The sequence below is a fragment of the Populus euphratica genome, unplaced genomic scaffold (assembly GCF_000495115.2).
Source record: "Populus euphratica unplaced genomic scaffold, PopEup_1.0 scaffold271.1, whole genome shotgun sequence".
Classification (NCBI taxonomy): Eukaryota; Viridiplantae; Streptophyta; class Magnoliopsida; order Malpighiales; family Salicaceae; genus Populus; species Populus euphratica.
This window is the reverse complement of record NW_011499926.1, coordinates 657,000-668,705: the sequence shown is the minus strand read 5'-3', so window position 1 is coordinate 668,705 and position 11,706 is coordinate 657,000. Positions and strand designations below refer to the sequence as shown.

The following is an 11,706-nucleotide window of genomic DNA, read 5'->3' as shown; positions in this document are numbered from 1 at the left end:
TTTTTTTTTTTTAAAGTTAATAAGATAGGTGATATGTCATTTGATCTATTTATTTTTTTAAAAGAACAACCTTCACTTAAAACTTAGATTTTGACCTACACTAGAAAAATAGTGTTTCTATTTGTTTGATCCGAAACTCATTATCTTTCTATTTTTAACACAAAATACTTATGTAATATTCTAGAAACCTTGTTAAACTAGTTTATGGTCTTAAAAAACACTAAAAGTTGTTCTAAAATTCAAAATCAGCCTGAAATAAAAAAAAATATTTCTAAGCTCAGATATTTTTTAAGTGCTTTCAAGGTGAAAAAAAACACTTAATTTGAACTCCTGGAACCATTTGACATAAGAATTAATTATTTTGGTAGCTAAAATTATCACCATTAACAACTTTCTTGCTCTGCATTGAAATTTTGCGAGCTCCTCTCCTTAAAAAAAAAAATATTTCTGGGCTCGGATTTTTTTTGGTATAAAGATAAAAAAAAAATTAATTTGAATTTCTGTTATCATATGAAATCATTTAATAAAAAAAATTAATTATTTTAATAGCTAAAATCATCACCATTGATAACTTTCTTGCTTTGCATGGAATCTTGCGAGTTCCTCTCTCCTCTACCAAAAAATAATCGAAGAAAAGGAGGAAATTGAAGTATTTAACTAAAATTAAATTTTTAAAATTTAAAGGGACTAATTAACTAATAATTAAAAATAAGAGGGATTAAAATGAATTTCATAAAAAAATGTCAAAGCTATAACCTACTTTATTTATTTTTATCACTTTAGTTTTCTATTTTTCAATTCAATGCTATCTCTCAAATAATATGCAATTGGTTATTAAATGGGAGTAAAAAGGGTTTGGTCGTAAAAAAAAATTGAAATATCAAATTGAATTTTTTTTTGAATCACTATTGAGATCTAAAGTGACAGAATATAAAATCACTACTTTTAGTTTATACATACTACAACTATAAATAGTTATACAGTAGTATTAAAAAAAATATCTCGACTAAAAAAAGTGACTGTGGACCTAGGTTTTGATTTTCCGTTTGATGGACTCAAGGCCCTGTTTCTTCAAAAGAAACCCAATTCTACATCAATACATATCAAATCTGGGACGTGGGCGCACTAGTTTGACCTAGGAAACGAAAAAAAAAACCCTCGCTCCTTTCTCGTTACCAGCAGCCTGACGGATCACACCCTGAAAATCCTCCCAGCGTTGCCGTTTCACTCCATTCCCATCGGAAACTTTCATCCTTCTAGTTTCTTCATCATGAATTCACCAACCAGTCCAATGTGTTTGTTCTCAGTTATCAATCTCTTGATGCTTTTCCCTTCTGGAAAGGCTAATGATGTTTTCTTGAGTTTTAACCACCAAGAAATTGGCAAGACTTTTGCTGATCATCTCCACAAAGACCTCAATTATGCTGGGATTCGAACTTTTAGAGATGGTGGAATTTACACAGGACAAAAGTCTGATATCAAGAGAGCGATACAGGAATCCAGGATATCGGTTGTTGTGTTCTCTAAAGACTACGCTTCTTCAACACAGTGCCTGGACCAGCTTGTGCTCATCATGGATGCTAGGAGAACAACTGGGCTCTCTGTGTTTCCCGTTTTTTACAACGTTAATCCTTCGGATGTCAGGAAACAGAAAGGGTTGTTTGAAGAAGCATTTGCTAAACACGAAAAAAGCTTCCATAAGGAAATGGCTAGAGTAGATAGTTGGAGGGCGGCTCTTAAAGAAGCTGCAGACCTGAAAGGAAAGGAGGGGAAACAAGACAGGTATATAACCAATTCCTTTCCAAGCTGTTATCTGTTCATCAAAGTCCAGAGAATACGGGCTTAGAGAGCTTTTTTTCTTTTTTAAAAGAACAATTAACATCACTAATTCGAACAGGAAGAATTCCATTTGTAGGGAACAAATTAAAAATCTGAAGGTTTTTATACATACATGAATGGTAAAGGTTAAACGTAGAAAAATTATAGTAGAGTAATCGAATTTCACATTCCAATTTCTTAAAGCTTACAGGAATCCAGGATATCGGTTGTTGTGTTCTCTAAAGACTACGCTTCTTCAACACAGTGCCTGGACCAGCTTGTGCTCATCATGGATGCTAGGAGAACAACTGGGCTCTCTGTGTTTCCCGTTTTTTACAACGTTAATCCTTCGGATGTCAGGAAACAGAAAGGGTTGTTTGAAGAAGCATTTGCTAAACACGAAAAAAGCTTCCATAAGGAAATGGCTAGAGTAGATAGTTGGAGGGCGGCTCTTAAAGAAGCTGCAGACCTGAAAGGAAAGGAGGGGAAACAAGACAGGTATATAACCAATTCCTTTCCAAGCTGTTATCTGTTCATCAAAGTCCAGAGAATACGGGCTTAGAGAGCTTTTTTTCTTTTTTAAAAGAACAATTAACATCACTAATTCGAACAGGAAGAATTCCATTTGTAGGGAACAAATTAAAAATCTGAAGGTTTTTATACATACATGAATGGTAAAGGTTAAACGTAGAAAAATTATAAAGGTTAAAAGTAGAAAAATTATATTAGAGTAATTGAATTTCACATTCCAATTTCTTAAAGCTCTAACTTCTTCTTTTTTCCTTAAAAAGTTATGACATCGATAGCTTATATTTTTGAATCAGCTAAGCATTTAGGAATACTTAATTTGACCTTGATCATTCCATACTTGAACATCACTGTTGAGCCACATAGCTAGGAGGTTTTTTCGTGCTAGTTAACATGTGAGAAGACATTCAATTACTGGAACCGTGATTGCACGAGACTAATACAGCCAACTATCCCAGGGGAAAAGAGTTTGACGAGAATGAAAGAAATCTTGCAATTTACTAGAGAAATGAAGACATTGAAGGGATGCTCTTGGACATTTCAAAAATTAGTTTTGAAAGTAAATTAAATTCCAGAGTCTTTGCAAGGAAATCCAAACTTAGATTGCTCAGGATTTATAATTCTGGAGTTAAAAATAAGTGTAAAGTGCACCTTCCTCATGGCTGGCGTCAAGTTCCTTTCTTAGGAGATGAGATATCTGCGTTGGGATGAATAATTGTTTTGACCTGAGATCTTTGCATTCCAGTTTTTGTCTGGAGAAATTTAAACTAGCTATTATCTAGAAACGAAACAAGAATCTTATCAATTTAAAATATGCCAGCCTTAGCAATTGTGAGACCCTTTCCATGCCAGATTTTCTCACACGCTAGAAATTAACCTTGAGAGATTGAATCTTCAATTTTGTTGTACAAGTTTAATATGGTCAAGGTTACTTCACCGATTCAATATCGAGACAAGCTTATTGATTTGGATCCAAGAAGCTGCACATTCCTTATCTCTCTTCCGAGTAGATTTTGTTAAAGATTTCCTATCTCTTAACCTCTCTAGGTGTTCAAATGTCAATAAAAAGCATGCAGTTGGTACCAACATATTGAAAACGATGCCTTACTTCAATTGTCATGGTGCTAGACTGCTAGTAATCTCAGTTAACTGTCTGTTTTACGTCCAGTGCCCTCTGGCTGTGTTTGATATGACGTATAGGGAAAGGAATGTTTTGATAACCCTTTTCTTTTCGTGAAGCAAAAACATTGAAGCCATTCTAGAAATGCCAAAAAATAAACAAAAGAAATCCAACTCTGCCTTGATTTCATTACTGAGGCTTTAATCATTAGCGTTTTAAATTTGGTCTTCAAATTTTTGATTACTATATATATTATTTTAAATATTTATTTTTCAATTTCATTCTTTAGAATTTAAATTTTATATTAACTTTGATTTTTATTTTTATAATTGTTATTTGCTTTTCTCTTATTATTTTTTAATTGAAAATTTTTATCTATTAAATTTGATCCCATTCTTTTGATTGTTACTTAGTTTATTTGAAATAATTTATAAAATATCAATTATTATTATTTTAATTTCTTCATCTTTTAATTTTTTAATTTTTAGATTTGATTTTTATTATTTTGATTGTTATTTATTTTATTTAGGATAATTTATGAAATTATTGTTTTTTAATTTTATTCTCATTCAACTTTTTAATTTGTAAGATTTGTTTTTTTATTATTTTAATAAATTTTAAAAAAATAAAACATTAATAAATTATTTTTTAGTCTATTTTTTATGATATAAATAAATATTGAAAAATATTTTTCATTTTATTGTTGTTATATTATCAAATATCAAAAATTAATTTATTATTTTCGAATTTATTTAAAAAAAAACTATTTTCCAACAAAAATGTTTTTAAACAATAACGGGATATGAGGATGATAAACAAGGGCGGGTTCGTTAACTAGCCTCAATTCAAATGTAATTATTTTTGTTTTTCATGTTATTCTAGAAAAGACCGACCAAGCACTTTTCAATGCTACTCTTAGGATTGTGCATTGAAAATCTCTGACGGTATCACCTCATGCTGGACATTTAATCATCATCATATATGGTCTGGTTAAGTTGCATAAGGACAGCCATAAAACTATAAAACTAGAACAAGCAGAAACAACAGCTAAAAAATGACTTTCAAGTTTCAAGCTAGAGAGCACCTTTAAATTCCCTGCGACAGCATCCATGAACTCTCATTTTTGTTTACGCTGTATTTAGTTAAAAAAAGATGATTCATGGGAACGTAGGTCATCCTTTTATCACTCGGGCTATCTACATAGCATTCTCTTAGGAACTTAATTTGTTCACAATTTGATTTCTTCTTGGTTCGAGCTGCCTTAATCATCATGCTAAAAGGTTAGACATAGGGATGGATGTCTGTGAGATGATTGCCTTGTAATTAAATTTTGATCGGAACCCTTTTTGAGCTTGAAGCTGACCTATCATCTAGCAAGGTCAAGCCAAGTCTGGGAAGGAGACCAGAATCTTGGCAGTTTAAAAAGTTAAACCTTTACAATACTAGACCTGCAGAGGATAGAAGAAACCTTGAGACGTGGATATTGTACAAGTGTGGCCGTGCTTCTTAATTTGTCAATTCAGCATCCATCCATTTGCATCGATGTATTCCAAGCTGATTTTTTTTGCTGTATATGTCTCTTCTTCTTCTTCTTCTTCTATGTTGATCTGATGAGGAATTAGGAAATTAATCCGTGATTTAATTTGTTTGAATGTATGTTAATTTGCAGGTATGAGTCAAAGTTCATAGAGTCGATTGTTAAAGAGATCGCAGATAAACTCAACTTCTCACAGCCTCAGGCCCCTCCGTCCTCGTTACCACTGTCGGCGGCCCTCAGCCCACCTTCATATTTTCTTGGTCTTTTACGAGAGTGGAGGTCTTTCTTTCAGACCCCCCCTCTCTTTTTATTTTTTTTGTCTTTCTTAGATTGTAGACCCACTCGTTGATAAAAGCATATGATACTGTCTACGAATCTAAGAAAGACAAAAAAAATAAAAAGAGAGGGGGGGCGGGGTAAAGCAGAAGTGTGAATCAATAGGAACTAAGCACGTGGATATGTGTCGGATGATGAGAACGAAAGGCTGCAAAGAAAGGTCCCACAGCGCACCAACTTTGTGAAAGCAGATGGATGAATTAATGAAAGGATTGGACTTCAATGAATGCTTCTCTCTCTCTCTCTCTCTTTTTTTACCAATTTGTATCTTTGGATCCATCCTCATGACACTTAACATTTTTCAAGAATTTTCAGCTCAAAATGAGATGATGCATAGTCAAGTCTGAGTGATCCTCTGACATCTGAATGCTACAAGTAAGTGCATGCTTAGGGTTCTTCTCAACTAATTTCGAGTAACCTTCAATATCGACTAAAATTTTAAATTATTTTTTAACACAAGAGAATAACAATACGAAAGAATAAAATTTCTGTAAGTATGAATCGTAAAACTGAAAAAAGTGCATTAAAGAAAAAAACAAGCTTTTTTAATCAACAAACTTATCATTGATTTTATAAATACCACAATAGAAAAAAAACCATGGCATGTGTAAAAGTCATCACACAAGTTTCTAAAATTAAGCTAATAATTAGTCTTAGAAGGTGGTGTGCGTGCGTGTGTGTATTAGTCTTATAACACATGATATGTCATGGTCAGCATTCTAAGTTAATTTTTAATGTAAAAAAAATATCAGTATTATAAATATATTTAAGTATCATGATTTTTTAATATAAAAATAAAAAGATATTGTTTGTGCTTAATAAAACAAATTTAAAAACTATATGAACCAACAAATCAAAAAATGATTGTTAACGCTATTTAAATACTAAAATAAAAGGCTAATATTTGTAGTAAAGTAAAAGATAAATAAAAATGCAAGTATTTAACCCCAACTACTCTTTGTATTTTCTATTTTATTTTATTTATTATTTATTAGAAGTTGATTCTAGCAACTAAGGACATTATTTTTATTTTTATAAACATGTTACGTAAATATAGTTTATTTATATAAAATGTAAAATGAAAAAAATAAATATAAATTATAATAATCTCTTTGAAACATTATGAAATAAAAAAAATAGTATTAAAAAAATTAATTAATATTTAAAAAGGTCAACCAAACAATTTAAAAAAATAATAGACAAGGTATTAATTAAAATTTAAATAAAAATATTAATTAAAAGTAAAAAAAAATTGGGGTCAGGCCACATATTTGGCGATAACATTATAGCTCCACATATCATTTTTTCTTCTTCTGGTTTTAGATAGCGCCATCTGCTTTAATTATTTTATTGTAAATAGATGATTGATCCATTGGGACAAACAATATTTCATCCTTTACATCAGTTTCTGGTCACTTCTACTTGTTGAAAAATTAAAGTTTGAGTTGTGGGATTCTAAATATCTATTACTTAATATTTGTTTTACTTGAAAATACTCTAAAATCTTTTGAAAACCAACTTTCAATCTTAAAACAACCTTTAATCTTTCTAAAAATAAAATTTAGACAAATAAAAAACATCAACACTACCTTTATTAAACTTTTGTAAAAATAACAAACCAACTGACACTAAAATAACTCTTTTTTGTGACTGAAATGTTTACACTCAACCACTTTTTTTTTCTTAATATTTTTTAGTGATTTTTTTTATTCTCTCTCAACATTCAAAAATTAAAACAAAAAAAATAATTTAAGTTTAATATCAAAATTTGAAATGCTAAAATTATTAAAATAATTAAAATCAGATATAAAAAAAACTAGAATTTTAAATAATTTATATATTATAAATGCTTAATCTTAACTTAAATATATATAAATTAAACTAAAAGTATTATTTTATTTTTAATACATAAGACTATATAAATATTATTTAACAAAAATAACATGGGTCAAATAAAAAATAATTAAAAACTATAAATAGCATATACAAGTTTTCCATTTCAATATCTAAATGGGATTTTTTTTGTTAAATTTGATAATAAAAATTTATTTTTAATATCATCAAAGAATATTTAAAATTATCAAAAATTTATTTTTTTTAAAAATATATATTTTTAAAAACATCATGTGGCTGCATAAACAAACCAGATGAGCATAATTTGCCACATCGCCGTTCATATAGGCTCAACTTTGTTGGGTCATGAGCACAGTAGTATATAATTTCTTCCGACAGTGACGACATCTGGTCAGATTTGAATGAAGCCTTGAAGTTCCAAGCGCAGTTGAAGCGCGTGATATTTGCCCTCTCGAGTAACCCAAGGTGGAGCAAAGGTATTGGTTTTTTTTATTCATGGCACATTTGCCCATATGCGTGCACTTGCAGCATGTTTGAGACCAATTTCCTATTAAAATTAATTTCATTTATATAGTATTTAAATTGCATTCAATGAGTTAAAATCGTGTATTTAAAAGAGATATATTATCATTGAATTTATTTTATTTTATTTTCTACAATACATTTATAGTATAATTAATTATTAATACTCTTTCATTTATAGTATTTAAATTTCAACAGGTTTTATCGCTAGAGATTGAAGGCAATGCAAGAAGCTTGTTTACACATACAAAATCCATTCACGGTTTCTGATATAGAAAAATCTGTCATCATGTATGTATAAGCCATCAAAGAAGCTATAAACAGTATCATCATCTCGGAAAGATACACAGATACCAACCACATGTTATCAAGTCCAAACCTATAGAATCATTCTCCTTAAAAACGAGAAACACAAGAAATCTGATAAAAAAAATCCAAATTTTCACATCAAGAAATATGATATGTGTGCGTGAGGAAAAGAAATGAAACCAAGAAAATTTATGATCTGAGTGTAGAAACTTCTGAAACAATCATTTCATTTTACTGATATTTTCTTCATTGTTAAGAAGTGCTCGTGGGGATTGTTATTCATATCAAGTCTTTGAGGTTTCTGGAGGTTTTATAGCCTCGTCAATGCTGGTTCTGTGCCTTTCTCTGTTCAGTTTATAGGTTGCTTCCTCTGCCATTATGAATTTCTTTGGCTTATAAGAAAAGAGACATTTACTCATTATCAACCAATCAAAATGCTGCTATATCATCATTTGAATTCAGAGAGTACTTTTCTGGTTCTATGCTTCGGACAAGAGAGTTCAGCAACTAATTAGTAGAAAGATGATGATATTTCAGGCAAGGTCATCTCGTTATCTGGGATCTTTCCTGTGCCATATGTATCAACAAGAAGTGACAATGGTTCGGGCACACCTATAGCATAAGAGACTAAAACAATGCATCGGCGAGCAAGACCACTTGCAACAATGCTCCTGGCTGCCTGCCTAACAATATAGGCACCACTCCTGTCTACCTTGGTAGGGTCCTTGCCGGAGAAGGCACCACCACCATGTGCACCCCAACTGTCGTGGGTGCGCGAGTGTCTGGCGATGGCAGAGGCTCTTATCGTGCCTCTTGATGAGGGATGTTGTGTGTTGGGAAGGGTTTTTTGGATTTAATTATAAAATTATGATTAATTTAGGAGTTGTCATCTAGTATTATGGTCATTAGAAACCTATAGTCTACGAGAGTCTGAGTAAAGGACTGATTGTGCAAGGGAAAGACGCATCACCCCAGTACACAATACCTAAGATAAGCTGCATTGTTGTTTGATTATTTTTTCTAAGTCGAGTTTATATTCGTTGGTCTTTTCTAAGGCTCAATGTAGATCTCTCTTCATGAGAAAGTCTCAACTTTATTGGGTTAAATCTTAACCGTTCTAAAGTCTGAATTTTAGCATCACATTTATATATCTTTTACCTTTAATATCTGATGATGTATTTTATCGTGTAATTTCACACCCTAAAAATATTAAAGTCTACATCTGGATTCTAAAAAAAGATTGGGAAAAGATTTTTGACATGTTGGTCAAATCCTAATGGATAATCATAAACTGGTTACGATATCCATTTTTTTTAAACATGAAAAAGATGCAATTTTTGTTTTTTTTTGAAAAATATGCTTGGAAATTTTTTAGGATTTGGCCGTATACAATAAAATATTTTTCTTTTTGAAAATGTTTTGAATTATTTTTTTTTGAAATATTTCGGAGAAAAATAGGTATTTTAATACTGAATTTTTATTTTACAGTGTAAATATATAACCCGATATTATACAAATGTGGTAGAAAAATATGCGAGAAAAATCACAAATTTTTTTCAAAAGATTTTTAAAATTGTTTTGGATTTTTTTTTTGTTTTTGTTTTTTTTAAAAGGGGCTGGGCCGGATCAACCCAACCATTTGAGCTGGGCCAAAACTGGCTCGACCCAAAGGCATGTTAATTATCCTGCCGTTGCATGCAGAAATGGATTTTGCATGCAGCGGCCTCGACGAAGAAGAAAGAGGCGATGCAGGGAGGAGAACCACCTCAGGTGGTAAGGGTCTTTGGTCTTGCTGGGGATGTCTGGCCAGTGGCTCAAGAGGCTTTGACTGAGGTGATGGCGGCTGGAGTCGGCTGTGGGAGGAAGAAGAAAAAGTTGCAGAGGAGAGAGAAAAGCTGGAAGGAGAAGGGAGAGAAGGTCACGGTGGCTGCTCTGCCACGAATGAGGAGCAGGGTTGATGGAAATTATGGTGGTAAAGCCGGTTGTGGAGGTGGAGGTCGACACTGATGTTGTTGCTGCCGGTGCTGGAGAAGGAAGAAAACAAAAATGGTGGTGTCGATGAGCTGCTGCTGCTGTGGAGAAAAAGGAAGAAGCATCAGTAGAGAGGGAGAAGTGTGGTGGAGAGAATGGTTGTCCAGCTGACAGTGACAGCGGTGGTGGTGGCTGAAGGCGCGACTAAGAAGGAGAAAGGAGAGAGAGAGAGAGGCGGCAGAAAAAGAAGAAAAACAAGGGAGGTGGCTGGTTTTTCTCTGATTTTGGATCCAATTTTCTCCTCCATCAGGCTATCAACTCATCCCTTATTTATAGGTGGTGAAAGAGGGTAATCTCTTCTGCACCGTGGTAAAAATTTCAGCCCTTAATTCTTTTAGGAAGGATCCCAACCGTTGGCTCAAAGTAGGCATGGTGCACTGTCAAATCTGCTGAAAAGACTGTCTGAGTTAGCATATTTAGGCCTATGCCAGTGTCGATTGGTTGTCATTTAGACTGAAGTATTCACATGGAGATGTAGAGGAACATGAGGGGATCATTTTTGTGCAAGTTTGGTAAAATTTGGTGGACGTTAGGTGTATTAAATGTACCTGTAAAGTAGGTAACTGGACCAGCTTTACCTAGGTAAAAGAAGAAGACAATGAACAGTGACTAGACGACGCATCGTCGGGTCCTTTTTTTTTTTTCAAAACATTGCCGTTTTGGGTTGAATTAGGGATTTGAACTGATTTCCAATTTAGTCCTCCAGTTTCTAATTTCTTTCAATTGAACCCTTAATAGACTCTAAACTTTGGATTTAATGCAATTAAGCCTTTGCTATACTTCAATTGGAACCCCGAAGTTACGCGCCTTTTACAATATGGTCCCAGGTCTCGGATTTTATCAATTTAGCCCCTAATTGACCTCAAAACTTTAATTTTCTTGCAATTTGACCCCTAATTTCAATCAATTAACTAGATAAAAATTAAATTTGATCTCTTAAAATTCTAATCTTCTGAATTAAGCCCAAATTAAGCTCCCAAACTTAAGTTTTCACAAATTAAGCCCCAAATAAAATTAATTTGACCCATTTAAAGTATAATTAAGTCTTTGCACTTAATTAAATCCTTCAATTGGACCCAAATTAATTCTTAAACATAATTAAAATTTAATTTGGCCCATGATTAAATCAAATTGGCCTATTAAAATTTTAGTTATGTCATTGGACTTAATTTTTATGCAAATTTGTCCAATAATCATTTAATTTGACCTTGAATTTGCATTTTTTTGTCCATTTTTGGCATAATGGGGTACAATTAGGTCTTGAAATTCCTCCAAAAATTGCAACTTGATTTCCCGGCCTGCATTCTCCACGTTACTAGCTTTTATTTTTATTTTTATTTTGAAAAAAAGTATTTTAGAGGAATAACCTATAATTAATAGGTTCTGTTGGTACTCAATTTTGGACCCCACATGCTAGAGATGGTGTATACCCATTTTGAACCAAGTGTAGGAGTGTAGTTCATGTTTGCTAGAAAATTGACAAAAGCGGAGGAGAAAGAAAGATTTTTTTTCGAACCCTGTTTCAGCCATTTCCTGCTCTCTTTATCCTTCCCCACTCCTACCGAAATTGTCAGAATTCTTAAGCTAATTAGGATTCCTTATAATGCTAAATTCATTCCTCTTTTACATGGGCTATAAGGTTGAAATAAAT

At 32.3% G+C, this 11,706-nt stretch overlaps 1 protein-coding gene and 1 pseudogene across 2 annotated transcripts in view; one reads left to right on the top strand and one right to left on the bottom strand.

Annotated features, from left to right (window-relative positions):
* Window positions 1-5,345, top strand: part of LOC105135701 (TMV resistance protein N-like) — a 25,250-nt gene extending 19,905 nt beyond the window's left edge. Inside the window, exon 3 of one of the 2 annotated variants that reach the window (XM_011040716.1) lies at window positions 5,136-5,345. The gene's annotated coding sequence lies outside the window, so the exon portion shown is untranslated. Of the gene's footprint in view, window positions 1-2,616; window positions 2,761-5,135 lie in introns of those variants that run through there. The other variant, XM_011040719.1, reaches the window with a different exon arrangement.
* A 3,190-nt stretch (window positions 5,346-8,535) lies between these two features.
* Window positions 8,536-11,706, bottom strand: part of LOC105135754 (S-adenosylmethionine synthase 1-like) — an 8,999-nt pseudogene continuing 5,828 nt past the window's right edge.